Source organism: Bacillus rossius (genome assembly GCF_032445375.1).
Source record: "Bacillus rossius redtenbacheri isolate Brsri chromosome 4 unlocalized genomic scaffold, Brsri_v3 Brsri_v3_scf4_1, whole genome shotgun sequence".
NCBI lineage: Eukaryota > Metazoa > Arthropoda > Insecta > Phasmatodea > Bacillidae > Bacillus > Bacillus rossius.
Window position 1 is genome coordinate 31349537 of NW_026962010.1, and position 15250 is coordinate 31364786.

At 40.1% G+C, this 15250-nt stretch overlaps 1 protein-coding gene across 2 annotated transcripts in view; it reads left to right on the plus strand.

Moving 5' to 3' along the window:
• Positions 1-15250, plus strand: part of LOC134541680 (farnesyl pyrophosphate synthase-like) — a 128866-nt gene that overhangs the window by 17468 nt on the left and 96148 nt on the right. The gene's annotated exons all lie outside the window — the stretch shown is intronic.

A 15250-nucleotide genomic window follows, 5' to 3' on the forward strand; every position in this document is an offset into this window, starting at 1 on the left:
TATATATAAAGTCATCTAGTATGACGACATGTCCGCCATCCTGTCTTCGATGCTGGAAGCCATCATCATTGTATCGTCAGCGAGAGTATGCTGACGCCATGTTAGTTTAGTTCTTATCTGCTACAGTGCAGTAATCATTTATTACCGAGGTGCCCCCGCCATCTTGAAATTCGACCACCATCTTGAAATCATGTAATAATGTAGCTAGAAAAGCGGGAAAAAAATCCAAAATTCATTAAATAAATCACTCATTAACTTACATATTGATTCGATTCGCTCCAGTCCTTGGTTCGATCCCTGAATGATGCAAAACATTTAATTTTATATAAAAAATAATAATTTCAATAAACCATGTTCAAAATTCTTAAAGAAACTTTAAATCCTCTACTACCATCATCATATCAGACATCAAGACCACCATATTGGAAATTCGTAATTGTAATGCTAGAGATTCGGGAAAAAGTTCAAAATTCATTAAATAAATTTGTAATCTATATACTGAATGATTAGATCGTCTAAGGTCCTTGGTTCGATCCCTGGACGATATAAATCAACTTTAAATTTAAAAAAGTACCAGAAAAGTGTAAGGTTCGAGAAATAAAACACCTCAAAGTCTTTTTACAAACATAATATTTATTACTCGATTTCTATCCTACTGCAGAATCACTTGCGAAAGCCAGCAATCTTATAATCATTTAGCCATGTATAGACGTGCAACAACTACTTCTTAGCTCCAAATGGCTCCAAATGCTCCAAACGACCTTCAAATGGCTCCAACAGCTCCAACAACCTCCAAATGCTTGACAGCTCCAAATGACTCCAAATGCTTGACAGCCTCCAAATGTTATCAGCTCCAAATGGCCCCAAATGCTCCAAACGGCTCCAAATGTTCCTAATGTCTCCAAATGGCTCCAAATGCTCCAAACGCTCCAACAGCTCCAAAAAAAGGCTCCAAATGGTTGACAGCTCCAAATGGCTCCAAATGCTCCAAACGGCTCCAAATGCTCCAACAGCTCCAAAAAAAGGCTCCAAATGGTTGACAGCTCCAAATGGCCCCAAAATGCTCCAAACGGCTCCAAATGGTTGACAGCTCCAAATGGCTCCAAATGCTCCAAACGGCTCCAACAGCTCCAAATGCTTCAAAAGACTCCAAAAGACTCCAAATGCTCCAACAGCTCCAAAAAAAGGCTCCAAATGCTTAACACATCTCCAAATGGCTCCAAATGCTCCAAATGGCTCCAACAGCTCCAAAAGGCTCCAAATGCTTCAAAAGGCTCCAATTGTTCCAAGAGCTCCATCTTCTATAGGTTCCAACTGATTCAAATTACTTTTCTTATCGAACTTGGCATGATTAATAACATGTCTTTATTAGTATACATTTTGACTGGCAGCGGTAACGTATTTTGCACCTTTAAGTTATAAGTTTTATTTATAAATCAGATTTCGATAAATCGTAGATACAATTTGGAAAGAAAATATATTAATTTATCTTCAAGTTTATACACATACATTTAATTTAAGCCATTATTGTATGTAACCAGCTTCCCTCAGTTCTTTGAGTATGAAGGATATTTCTTTAATGTTCGAATAGTTTCCTGCACAAAGCGATCCATGTAGTAGTCGTAGCCTGTCAACCAATATGTTAGGATCTTCCCATGAGGTATAATCAAACTCTTCTGCTGCGTTCATCATCCTTGCATGTTTATAATAAATATTATTATCTCTGGTGTCTATCGTTTTAACACCAACCTCAAGGTCACTTTCGTCATCGTGCCAGTGATTATCACAAGCTTGATCAGGATAATTTATTTTATTACGACGTTTCCATCGTTTTGGTCTCAAACCACCATCACAGTCTTCACTCTTGCATGCTTTTGGTGCTTCAGCACAGTACTCAATCATGTCAGCCTTAGATGTGTCAGCACAGTCTTCGTTCACGCCAGCTTCTGATGTGTCACCACAGTCTTCAATCATGTCAGCACCACAAACTTGATTAGGATAATTTATTTTATTACAACGTTTCCATCGTTTTGGTCTCAGACCGCCATCACAGTCTTCGATCTTGCCTGCTTTAGGTGCTTCAGTACAGTACTCAATCATGTCAGCCTCAGATGTGTCACCACAATCTTCAATAATGCACGCTTCAGATGATTAATCAAAGTCTTCGACCTTGTAAGCTTCAGATGGTTCTCTATCTTTCTCATTTTCATGGAGACGACTGGATATTGGAGTAAATATATTTTCATTTCTAATGTGGTTACAACTACCTTCGTTTGTTTTAAATTTTAAATTATTATCTTGATCTAGATCAGTAATTTTAGCATTAGCTTTTTCGCCTTCGTTCCTCTTCCGCGATGTTGTAGCCCAGTCTTCGTTATCTTTATTCATCTTAATTGTACAGGTCTTGTAATGTCTATCCAAGTAATATTTTCTACCAAAGGATTTCTGACACTGACTGCAATAAAACGGTTTTTGACAAGGACCTAAATTACACTCGCTTCTCTCATGTCGTTTAGCATTCTTTCTCAAGGTAAACACCTTGCTACAGTATCTACAGTGATGACGTTTCGATACAGCGTCAGATCCTAAATCGGAATTCATATTAGTTACCGAGACTAATGCCAGATGCAAACTAAGAGTTTTAAATTAGATATACTACTTAAATAGAATTTTTTAATTATTTCATCAGCGAGAATTAATTTATCTCATTCAAAGGTACTTGTTGCAAGTAGTTCTGCTTTTCAACAACAGATGTCGACACATGTTACTTTCAGGTAAATAATATTGAGTTCTTTTATGCGGGATGCGGGATGCTCACTAACGATCGCAATAGAACGATGGCTTCGCTAGACTCCAAGGAGAAGGAAGTTCATCCATCCTGTTAGTGCTTCTTAGATTTCTCAGAGATTATTTGACTGAGTAATGATTTTTTTTTAATTTCCACCTGATAAAAATATTACAAGTAATGATTAAGTAGCAGAAGTTCACTAATTATATGCAACCTTGAATAAAAAATGACATGCTTCATTAAGTAAAAAAATCCTTCACGCAGAGATAAATTCCTCATCAGTAACCAGAAGCACTCGGAGAAAACCATCAGATGTCTAGTCAGGAATAATCAGAAGTACCCAGTGAAAACCATCAAAATATTGTCAAGAATAATCAGGAGCACACGGAGAAATCCACCATAATACTGTGCCGAAGGTGCACCAGTGCCAGACTATGATCATAGACTGTGTAGTCCTTGAAGGTGGGGCGAGCCACAAGCTTGCGGAGGCGCTCTTCACAACACACTAGTTCCATTGCTTGCCTCCTACGTTTCGCCTCCATCAATTTCCCAAAAGAAGCATTATTAGCTAGTTTGAAAAAGTCTTTCTCAAAGTCGTTCTGTGCGAGTAAAGTTATTATTTTTTAAATCCACCTGATAAAAATATTGTATGTTCTGATTTATTGACAGAATTTCACTGATTAAATGTAACTCTGAATAAAAATGACATGACTCAGTAAGAAAAAAATTCTTCATGCAGAGATAGATCTCTAACAAATAATCAGGAGCACTCGGTGAAAACCATCAGATGTCTAGCCAGGAATAATCAGAAACACTTGGAGAAAGCTATCAATATAATATCAAGATTAATCAGAAGCACTCGGAGAAATCCATCAGATGTCTAGTTAGGTATAATCAGAAGCACACGGAGTAAATCGCCATAATATTGTCAAGAATAATCGCAAGCTCACGGAGTAAACCGCCATAATATTGTCAAGAATAATCAGGAGCACACGGAGAAAACCACCATAATATTAACAATAATAATCGGAAGCACACGGAGAAAATCATAATATTGACAAGAATAATCGGAAGCACACGGAGAAAACCATCACAAGTTTTCTTTGATACCATAAAAATACAGAAAAAATATTTAATAAATAACAAAAAAAATTAATAAAAAATTTTAAATGACAAAATAAAATACAAAAATACATAAAATTCTGGCTTGTACTAGAACTATATCTTTGCTCAACAATGAGAAGTTCACAAGCTAGCAGAATCTGTTTATGTATTTTTGTATTTTATTTTGTCATTTAAAATTTTTTATTAATTTTTTTTGTTATTTATTAAATATTTTTTCTGTATTTTTATGATATCAAAGAAAACTTGTGATGGTTTTCTCCGTGTGCTTCCGATTATTCTTGTCAATATTATGATTTTCTCCGTGTGCTTCCGATTATTATTGTTAATATTATATTGGTTTTCTCCGTGTGCTCCTGATTATTCTTGACAATATTATGGCGGTTTACTCCGTGAGCTTGCGATTATTCTTGACAATATTATGGCGGTTTACTCCGTGTGCTTCTGATTATACCTAACTAGACATCTGATGGATTTCTCCGAGTGCTTCTGATTAATCTTGATATTATATTGATAGCTTTCTCCAAGTGTTTCTGATTATTCCTGGCTAGACATCTGATGGTTTTCACCGAGTGCTCCTGATTATTTGTTAGAGATCTATCTCTGCATGAAGAATTTTTTTCTTACTGAGTCATGTCATTTTTATTCAGAGTTACATTTAATCAGTGAAATTCTGTCAATAAATCAGAACATACAATATTTTTATCAGGTGGATTTAAAAAATAATAACTTTACTCGCACAGAACGACTTTGAGAAAGACTTTTTCAAACTAGCTAATAATGCTTCTTTTGGGAAATTGATGGAGGCGAAACGTAGGAGGCAAGCAATGGAACTAGTGTGTTGTGAAGAGCGCCTCCGCAAGCTTGTGGCTCGCCCCACCTTCAAGGACTACACAGTCTATGATCATAGTCTGGCACTGGTGCACCTTCGGCACAGTATTATGGTGGATTTCTCCGTGTGCTCCTGATTATTCTTGACAATATTTTGATGGTTTTCACTGGGTACTTCTGATTATTCCTGACTAGACATCTGATGGTTTTCTCCGAGTGCTTCTGGTTACTGATGAGGAATTTATCTCTGCGTGAAGGATTTTTTTACTTAATGAAGCATGTCATTTTTTATTCAAGGTTGCATATAATTAGTGAACTTCTGCTACTTAATCATTACTTGTAATATTTTTATCAGGTGGAAATTAAAAAAAAAAATCATTACTCAGTCAAATAATCTCTGAGAAATCTAAGAAGCACTAACAGGATGGATGAACTTCCTTCTCCTTGGAGTCTAGCGAAGCCATCGTTCTATTGCGATCGTTAGTGAGCATCCCGCATCCCGCATAAAAGAACTCAATATTATTTACCTGAAAGTAACATGTGTCGACATCTGTTGTTGAAAAGCAGAACTACTTGCAACAAGTACCTTTGAATGAGATAAATTAATTCTCGCTGATGAAATAATTAAAAAATTCTATTTAAGTAGTATATCTAATTTAAAACTCTTAGTTTGCATCTGGCATTAGTCTCGGTAACTAATATGAATTCCGATTTAGGATCTGACGCTGTATCGAAACGTCATCACTGTAGATACTGTAGCAAGGTGTTTACCTTGAGAAAGAATGCTAAACGACATGAGAGAAGCGAGTGTAATTTAGGTCCTTGTCAAAAACCGTTTTATTGCAGTCAGTGTCAGAAATCCTTTGGTAGAAAATATTACTTGGATAGACATTACAAGACCTGTACAATTAAGATGAATAAAGATAACGAAGACTGGGCTACAACATCGCGGAAGAGGAACGAAGGCGAAAAAGCTAATGCTAAAATTACTGATCTAGATCAAGATAATAATTTAAAATTTAAAACAAACGAAGGTAGTTGTAACCACATTAGAAATGAAAATATATTTACTCCAATATCTAGTCGTCTCCATGAAAATGAGAAAGATAGAGAACCATCTGAAGCTTACAAGGTCGAAGACTTTGATTAATCATCTGAAGCGTGCATTATTGAAGATTGTGGTGACACATCTGAGGCTGACATGATTGAGTACTGTACTGAAGCACCTAAAGCAGGCAAGATCGTAGACTGTGATGGCGGTCTGAGACCAAAACGATGGAAACGTTGTAATAAAATAAATTATCCTAATCAAGTTTGTGGTGCTGACATGATTGAAGACTGTGGTGACACATCAGAAGCTGGCGTGAACGAAGACTGTGCTGACACATCTAAGGCTGACATGATTGAGTACTGTGCTGAAGCACCAAAAGCATGCAAGAGTGAAGACTGTGATGGTGGTTTGAGACCAAAACGATGGAAACGTCGTAATAAAATAAATTATCCTGATCAAGCTTGTGATAATCACTGGCACGATGACGAAAGTGACCTTGAGGTTGGTGTTAAAACGATAGACACCAGAGATAATAATATTTATTATAAACATGCAAGGATGATGAACGCAGCAGAAGAGTTTGATTATACCTCATGGGAAGATCCTAACATATTGGTTGACAGGCTACGACTACTACATGGATCGCTTTGTGCAGGAAACTATTCGAACATTAAAGAAATATCCTTCATACTCAAAGAACTGAGGGAAGCTGGTTACATACAATAATGGCTTAAATTAAATGTATGTGTATAAACTTGAAGATAAATTAATATATTTTCTTTCCAAATTGTATCTACGATTTATCGAAATCTGATTTATAAATAAAACTTATAACTTAAAGGTGCAAAATACGTTACCGCTGCCAGTCAAAATGTATACTAATAAAGACATGTTATTAATCATGCCAAGTTCGATAAGAAAAGTAATTTGAATCAGTTGGAACCTATAGAAGATGGAGCTCTTGGAACAATTGGAGCCTTTTGAAGCATTTGGAGCCTTTTGGAGCTGTTGGAGCCATTTGGAGCATTTGGAGCCATTTGGAGATGTGTTAAGCATTTGGAGCCTTTTTTTGGAGCTGTTGGAGCATTTGGAGTCTTTTGGAGTCTTTTGAAGCATTTGGAGCTGTTGGAGCCGTTTGGAGCATTTGGAGCCATTTGGAGCTGTCAACCATTTGGAGCCGTTTGGAGCATTTTGGGGCCATTTGGAGCTGTCAACCATTTGGAGCCTTTTTTTGGAGCTGTTGGAGCATTTGGAGCCGTTTGGAGCATTTGGAGCCATTTGGAGCTGTCAACCATTTGGAGCCTTTTTTTGGAGCTGTTGGAGCGTTTGGAGCATTTGGAGCCATTTGGAGACATTAGGAACATTTGGAGCCGTTTGGAGCATTTGGGGCCATTTGGAGCTGATAACATTTGGAGGCTGTCAAGCATTTGGAGTCATTTGGAGCTGTCAAGCATTTGGAGGTTGTTGGAGCTGTTGGAGCCATTTGAAGGTCGTTTGGAGCATTTGGAGCCATTTGGAGCTAAGAAGTAGTTGTTGCACGTCTATACATGGCTAAATGATTATAAGATTGCTGGCTTTCGCAAGTGATTCTGCAGTAGGATAGAAATCGAGTAATAAATATTATGTTTGTAAAAAGACTTTGAGGTGTTTTATTTCTCGAACCTTACACTTTTCTGGTACTTTTTTAAATTTAAAGTTGATTTATATCGTCCAGGGATCGAACCAAGGACCTTAGACGATCTAATCATTCAGTATATAGATTACAAATTTATTTAATGAATTTTGAACTTTTTCCCGAATCTCTAGCATTACAATTACGAATTTCCAATATGGTGGTCTTGATGTCTGATATGATGATGGTAGTAGAGGATTTAAAGTTTCTTTAAGAATTTTGAACATGGTTTATTGAAATTATTATTTTTTATATAAAATTAAATATTTTGCATCATTCAGGGATCGAACCAAGGACTGGAGCGAATCGAATCAATATGTAAGTTAATGAGTGATTTATTTAATGAATTTTGGATTTTTTTCCCGCTTTTCTAGCTACATTATTACATGATTTCAAGATGGCGGTCGAATTTCAAGATGGCGGGGGCACCTCGGTAATAAATGATTACTGCACTGTAGCAGATAAGAACTAAACTAACATGGCGTCAGCGTACTCTCGCTGACGATACAATGATGATGGCTTCCAGCATCGAAGACAGGATGGCGGACATGTCGTCATACTAGATGACTTTATATATACTTTGAAAAAAAAGAGTGGTGGGAGTCAGTCTGCCTGCAGCCACCACGAGGGGAAGGATCGGTCGCCATTTTTTTTGCCCTCACCAGGTTCGAACCGAGGACTCCGAGCTCCGTGTCGTAAAAGTTTTTTTTTTTTATAAATTTTAAAATTTTTTTTCATTAAACTCGGATAATATATTTAAAGATGGCGGCCGTAACGGAAATTGCAACGGTGATGTCATCATCCAATGTGGTCACTTGGAATAATGTAATCGGATGGATGGTTTGTTTGTCACAAATATAAATGAAAAGCCATTCCCTTGCATTACTCTATCATCAAACCTAAACATATAAAGGCATACATATATATAATAAACGTAGTTTAGAATATGGCTTCATGTTCCAAACTTATCTCGACTTGTCTCGACTGTCTAGACTTGTCTCGACTCGTTCCCGACTTGTCTCGACTGACTACATAACACTTGGCGCCATCCGGCAGTAACTTTAAGAATTAATGATGGTGTCGGTGGTGCACTCCGGCGGTAACTTTAAGAATTAAAGATGGCGGCGGTGGCACACTCTGGTAGCAACACTAGGAACTAAAGATGGTGACGGTGGCATCATCTGGTATCGATTATATGAACTAAAATATGGCGACGGTGGTGCCATCTACCAGCCAACTTGAGAACCAAGATGGCGGCGCCTCTGACAACAATTTTTTGAATTTGGCGCGCGATACTAGCGACATCTACCAGCCAACTTGAGAACCAAGATGGTTGCCTCCAGCAGACGAAAACAAGATTGCGGCCACCAGCAGACGAAACAAGATGGCGGCTGATGATTACATCGAATTTCGAAAAGTTGAAGTTCGAAAAAAAAAAATTCGAATCCAAGATGGCGGCCGTGACGAAAAGTGCAACGGTGACGTCACGATTCGAAGTTGGTGGAAATTTCTAGAAATACAAAATGGCGGATGGATTAGCATGGATTAGCATGGATTGGCATACAGATTAGCATAGATTAGCATACGGATTAGCATAGATTGGCATACGAATTAGCATAGATTGGTATACAGATTAGCATAGATTGGCATACTGAATAGCATAGTATGGCATGGATTAGCATAGATTGGCATGGGTTAGGTTAGGTTAGGTTAGCATAAGTTAGCATATGGATTAGGTTAGGTTAGGTTAGCATAGATTAGCATATGGATTAGGTTAGGTTAGGTTAGGTTAGCATAGATTAGCATATGGATTAGGTTAGGTTAGGTTAGCATAGATTAGCATATGGATTAGGTTAGGTTAGGTTAGCATAGATTAGCATATGGATTAGGTTAGGTTAGGTTAGGTTAGCATAGATTAGCATATGGATTAGGTTAGGTTAGGTTAGGTTAGCATAGATTAGCATATGGATTAGGTTAGGTTAGGTTAGCATAGATTAGCATATGGATAAGGTTAGGTTAGCATAGATTAGCATATGGATTAGGTTAGGTTAGGTTAGGTTAGGTTAGGTTAGCATAGATTAGCATATGGATTAGGTTAGGTTAGGTTAGGTTAGCATAGATTAGCATATGGATTAGGTTAGGTTAGGTTAGGTTAGGTTAGCATAGATTAGCATATGGATTAGGTTAGGTTAGGTTAGCATAGATTAGCATATGGATTAGGTTAGGTTAGGTTAGGTTAGGTTAGCATAGATTAGCATATGGATTAGGTTAGGTTAGGTTAGGTTAGCATAGATGGTCGCAATGTTAAAGGTCAAGGTCAAATTTCAAGGTCAAGGTCAAAGGTCAAGGTCAAATTTCAAGGTCAAGGTCAAGGTTCAAGGTCAAGGTCGGATCCTGGCTCCTGCGCCTGTTCTTGAACCCCCTATTTCCAACTACTGTAACGGGACATTTTTTCGTGCGTACATGGCTGATGAACATAACGGGACACTTTTTCGTGTGTGCATGGTCGAAGGAAGTGACGTAATCCAACATGGGTGATGAAGCGAAGCCTTAAGGTGTCTGGATCGGATCCCCGATCCCCCTCCCCCCTCCCCTGTCCTCATACATACTATATACATCTACTCCCCTGTTACACCCTTATTAACCAAGGGGAAGCATTGCTCATTACCTGGAGCATAATTGGAAGTATCAAAACGGGAAGCTAAATCGGGACGAATCGAATCGTAAATGTTGTCACACACAACGTGGTAAATTAAAGAATCCGTATCCGTATCCTCTCCCGGACGTTACAACTAGCATACAGCATGCTGAGCTACGTACCTATCCTCCCCCCCCCCCTTTTTTTTTTTCATTTTCCCATTCGACCGCTAGTGCATGTCTTTGAGTGGCGTCGTCGCTGACGCACCCTCCTCCTTTACCGGTTCCCTCAACACGTACCTAACTATACCCCTCACGCGATCGGAATTTTCATAACACTCGAAAATTGTAGCCCCCTCATCAAATAAGTTTCACTTCAAAAATAAATAATAAGATCTAAAAACAATTATAATTTAGATTTGTAGGATTGAAATAAGTGTTCGGAATTATAGTTAATTTTGAGTGTAGTTGTAGTAAATTTATTAGTTTTGAGTAGAAGTTTAGGTTAGCTCGTAGGTGAGATCATAGGACAATAGCGATAGTGATAGACCGATAGTGTATGTGGACAAGGAAGATGGCGGCCGGCGAACATAAGAAAATAATGGCTTTCTTGGCCGAAATGAAGGATGGATTCAGGGGACTGAAGAGTGGCCAAGAAGTGATAAATAATGAAATAATGAGTGGCCGAGAAGTAATGAAGAATAAAATGAACTGCCAAGAAGAGACGAAGAATGCCATGAAGACCGGGATCGAAGACATGAAGAAGAACTAAGGAGAGATGAAGAGGGGTCAGGAAGATATGCGTAATGAACTCGAGGCTGCTCAAGAAGATTTAAAGATGGATGAAACCAGTATTCAGTTGGAAGGGAAAGTGCCGTGTTTGGAGCGACATCTAGCAGAACATGAGGGAATAGTGGCGCAACAGCTAGGTCAACACTGTGTTTCGTTGTTTTAGTTAGTATCTGTTATTCAGTTCAAATTGGACTGAAAGGGTATTGGCGGAGTGAGTCGGTGTTCCCAGCGCATGGGTTCGCCTGGCGTGTTGGCCGACCAGAAAGCTCAAGGCCAAGTGTCGCGGCGCGCGCCGTCGGTAGTGACTGCGCAGCTGCCGGCTGTCAGCTGTCAGCTGTGTGCGGCGCGGTTACGAAACAGGGCGGGGAGAGGTGGCGCCTGTGTGCTGAGATGGCGGGTTAAGCCTTCCCCCCCTCTTTTTTCTTTGTATGGCGCGTGGTAAACAAGGTGCCTGAGCCTCAGACCATGGGCTAGATCATAGAGTAGCGATGCACGTAGAGCTGTTCCTTTGTTCCGCCTGACGAGCTGACCACCAACTCTTAAATTCAGCTGATCGTACACAATGTCACGTGCGTGTGTTTACCAATGGTACTTAGAAAAAACACGTTTTGGGGTTTATTAATTTCATGTATAACGTATGTAAACGCTAATAGACAGTGCTATGAAATTTTTAATTAATAATGCCACGTCATACACTTTTGACTATTCTATAAGCGAACATGCCGTTCAATGATGTGACCTCAGATTCCGTACTGCACATGTTGTGCACGCGACCTGTGTTTGTAATTAATTAGTCTGAGACCAATACTAGACAACTCTATAATTAATTTGGGACCAATACTGAACAAATCTATAATTAGACTGGGACCAATACTGGACAAATCTATAATTAGACTGGGACCAATACTGGACAAATCTATAATTAGACTGGGACCAATACTGGACAAATCTAGAATTAGACTGGGACCAATACTGGACAAATCTAGAATTAGACTGTGGCCAATACTGAACAAATCTAGAATTAGACTGTGGCCAATACTGGACAACTCTAGAATTAGATTTTGACCAATACTGGACAACTTTATAATTAGACTGTGGCCAATACTGAACAACTCTATAGTTAGACTGTGACCAATACTGGACTACTCGAACAAAATTAAATTATTTACATCTCCTTGACAGTGGTGTCAATAGAGCAGATAGAACAAAGCATGTCTGACGTGTTTTTCGTCTTCAGTCGGCCATACAGACTTAACTTTGAATGTAATTGGCGAATCATAAAGTAAAAATACACTTTTTTAATTTTTAATTTTTTATGTTCCTAGTGATACTTCTCATCACTTGGTTATCGCATTCTCGCGCATATTGGTAATACATAGCTGTTTAGTACTTGTCTAAATGTACTTAGATTACACTGTAAATAAATTCGTTATGTTACATTGGAAATTTTTAAGTAATTTTACATTTTGTCGTCTAATTTTAAAAGAGCTACAAATTTTGTAGTTTTACACAAATGTGTTTATAAAAACAAGAATTTATTAATTTACACGTATGTTCATCTTTATTTATATAACTACCGCGTTAAATTGAATAATTGAATACATTGTGAAATTGCACATACGATAAGTATCACTACGCAGTAGTGTATTAAAACCCACAAACGTCATTGTAAAAAAGGCATAGGTAAAATACGTTGGTTAATTTACAAGGCTCAAGTATGTGCAAAGGAGCTACGTCTTGTCCTTGGGCGGAGCTGTGTTTTGCGAGCGAAGGCCTCCTTGTATCATGTTTGCAGCCCGTCGATTAACTGCTGACTATGATTATAATAACAGCAGTCTCATTAGGTTCAACATAGATAGAAGCTTTCACGCTCAGAATAGCTATCAATGGGATTTCTAAGGCCAAATTATAGTTATCTATATCTATAACGGAATATCTGTTTGTTTCACTGACGCAGTTTGTGAAACAAAATGTTTAAAAAAATGAATACTGGCATGACGTTAAAAAAAAGTTTTAAAAAAAGTTGCATCAGAAGATAAAATAAAATTTTTATGTGGCTAAGCATCATCAAACACTGCACCAAAACACTAATAATGACAAGAAAATACATAAAATAAAGACTGCAGGTGGGGATGAGCCTATAAGCGACTGCAGTGGTGCCAACAAGACAAATACTGCGACGCACAAGCGACCAGCAGGGCGCGCTCGACACTCGCGCCATTGTGTGCTGATGTCTGGCCTCGGCGCTCCGACCTGCTGACCTCCGAGTAGCGTCGCGGGATTCAGCCCTCGAAGTCTAGTTAGCTGAGCTATGCTGTCTTGTTGGGGCTTCATCGAAGTCCAAGAATAAATGTATTGTTACGGTTTATTAAAATGAATAAATCGTCGTGGGAAAACTACTGGGTTCGTAAATGGATAGCCCAATTAAAGATTTTACTACACAGTTTTATTGATTGCCAATATTTGCATCACTACAAATAATCTTCTAAAAATGCCTAGTAATCAATAACACTTAAAAATGTTTATTCCCCAGTCACTCGGTTTTTACACACCGCACACCTCGCTGGCCCGCACCTCTGGCGCAACTCTCGCCGCAGCACCCCTCGCGGACCTCCGTCGCGGGACTCTGCCATCGCACTTCCCTTCGCCGAGGTTCCGCTCGACGCTCTGCTCGGGACTCTCGCCACACCCGCGGCACTCTCGCCACCCAACTATCACCGAGAAACTCACTCGCCGAGGAACTACTCACCCAGGAACACCGCCAACCACCCCCCCTCCCCCCGGGCACTATCGCGCAGACACTCGTCCCGGAACTGAACTCCCAATTGAACTCCGGAGGCCGGCGTCCTGGGCTTATTTAGGCCCAGGCTCCACTTCAAGAAGTAGCAAGCGCGGCTGGGGCCAGTCGCGTCATCCCGCGCCGACCCGACGCCAGAAATCTGGAGACACGCGTCGGCGGCTCGCTGGACTCCCCAGCTGTCAGGTGTCGGATAACTGCCTCGAGACAGAGCGCCGCGCGGGGAGCGGTGAGGAGGGGGGAAGCGACGACCCTTGTAATCCACAAGGCGCGCGCGGCACGTCTCACGTTGCGGCGGCCACGTGACATCAGTGGCCGTGCGGGGCCGCCAGCCAGCTCCGAGCTTGCACGCGCCGCAGTCCTGCTCACGTTCGTAACAATATTATTTGGCAAGAAATTACATAGGACTACGTATAGTTGTTTCGGATGTAAATAATTTAGATATACTTTTATCACGTGAAACAGTAAAATAGTTATAAATGTCTACATGACTGTGGTTATTTCTTTAACGAAACAAGAAGTTAGCCTACAAGATGCCTAGACGACACTAGAACAACGCACACATAACTTCAATACGTAGGTCTTAAAGCAACTCAGATCCCTAAGCTCTCCACAGGGCTGTCAGAAGTTGGGAGCGCTGTGAATTCTACGATAACACCAAGGCTAGGGACCGTGGTTGGCACCTGTGCTTGGAGAGATGCCCCTAGTGAACTCCTCTATAGCGGGTCGTGTGCAGTAGAGGCGACAGCTCGCTACCAGCCCGGAGAACACCACGTGTTGGTAGTTCTGTCGTGTCACGTGGTCGCAGAGTAGTGACTACCCAGTTGCCACTAGGAGATACCGTGTTAGATAGTTTGTCACATTACTGTATCCGCACTGTAGAATTGTTATCCCATTTTACACTTGCATGGGTGCGATAGCGTAAGTTGTGGCTAATATTGCTGTCATAATCATAAGCAAGTTTGGAAATTAAACCCGAAATATTTAGGGATTCGATTACTTTTATACATTCGGATAAAAATAATGTTAGCCACTTAAGAGCCTAAATAAATTCCTAAGGGCGAATTCGCGATTTAAATATTTTAAAATAAATTTAATTCTGAATAGTATTTAATTCATTCATTGTAGTTGTACATCCTATTAAGGAAAAGTTAGTAACCACCACTCCATTCTCCTGCAGAGCTGTGACTGAATGTGACACTGCGGAGCTATGACACGTCAGTCAGTCCGAGACAAGCGACCGGCTCGACAGGCAGACCTCGCTCCAGCCACTGACATTCAGGCTAGTTTCCCCCCGCCTCCTTGCCTGCGCCACTGACATTCAGGCTAGTTTCCCCCCGCCTCCTTGCCTGCGCCACTGACATTCAGGCTAGTTTCCCCCCGCCTCCTTGCCTGCGCCACTGACATTCAGGCTAGTTTCCCCCCGCCTCCTTGCCTGCGCCACTGACATTCAGGCTAGTTTCCCCCCGCCTCCTTGCCTGCGCCACTGACATTCAGGCTAGTTTCCCCCCGCCTCCTTGCCTGCGCCACTGACATTCAGGCTAGTTTCCCCCCGCCTCC